This window comes from Bison bison, unplaced genomic scaffold, assembly GCF_000754665.1.
Source record: "Bison bison bison isolate TAMUID 2011002044 unplaced genomic scaffold, Bison_UMD1.0 scf7180017862242, whole genome shotgun sequence".
NCBI lineage: Eukaryota > Metazoa > Chordata > Mammalia > Artiodactyla > Bovidae > Bison > Bison bison.
In genome coordinates this window covers 130,329-131,137 of record NW_011492814.1, presented here as the reverse complement: position 1 = coordinate 131,137, position 809 = coordinate 130,329, and the positions used below count along the sequence as shown (strand labels likewise).

The 809-nt window shown below is 53.5% G+C and overlaps 1 protein-coding gene across 1 annotated transcript in view; it reads right to left on the bottom strand.

Annotated features, from left to right (window-relative positions):
• SARDH (sarcosine dehydrogenase) overlaps positions 1–809 on the bottom strand; it is a 63,370-nt gene that overhangs the window by 25,119 nt on the left and 37,442 nt on the right. The gene's annotated exons all lie outside the window — the stretch shown is intronic.

Here is an 809-nt window from a genome sequence, read left to right as displayed (position 1 = left end):
GAATGGGGGGAGGGGGACCAGGGGAGGTGGGTAGCAGGGGCATGTGATGAGGTGTGTGGGCGGTTTGGCAGGATACATGGTGTAATGGGTTGCACTGTGTCTCCCTAAATGGTGTGTTGGGGTCCTAACTCCCAGTCCCTCTGAAAAATGGACCTTATCTGGAAATAGGGTCTTTGCAGACGGGATCACGTTAAGAAGATCAGAACTCATGAGAATGGACCTGATCTCACACGACTCATGTCCTTAGAAGAAGAACACGCAGGGAGACGGCCTGTGACCGCAGAGACAGAGGCTGGAGTGATGTAGTTGAAAGTTGTGGGCTGGCGGCCGCGGCCGGAAGCCAGGAGACCCCACGGTCTCTGGCCCTGACTTTGAACTTCCAGCGTCAGACTCTTAAGACAACACATGAGGGTTGTTTAAAGCCATTCAGTGCGGTATTTCGGTGCAGCAGTATCACCAGGAAGTAACAGCAGTGGGGCCGGGAGAGTTTGGGGGCAGGTAGATGGGTGGGGAAGACGCTAAGCGCATGGTTTATGAAAAAAGGGGAAGTGAGGATCCCAAACACTGTCTGAGACACACTTACACCACGGGATTATTCATCCTTCATTCCGAATTCAAATGCAAGTGAGCATCCTGTGTTTTCACTGAATTCTAGAAACCCTATCGGAGAGAGCATTCCTAGAGGGGGAATGGACAGGCTCCTCAGCCCCAGGAGACTGTTCTGAGGGCCTGCTGCCTCGAATCCCCTCTGGAACAAAGTCAGAGGTGAATAGTGGAGGACGCAGAGGAAGGTGGAGGGGGCTGGGCCT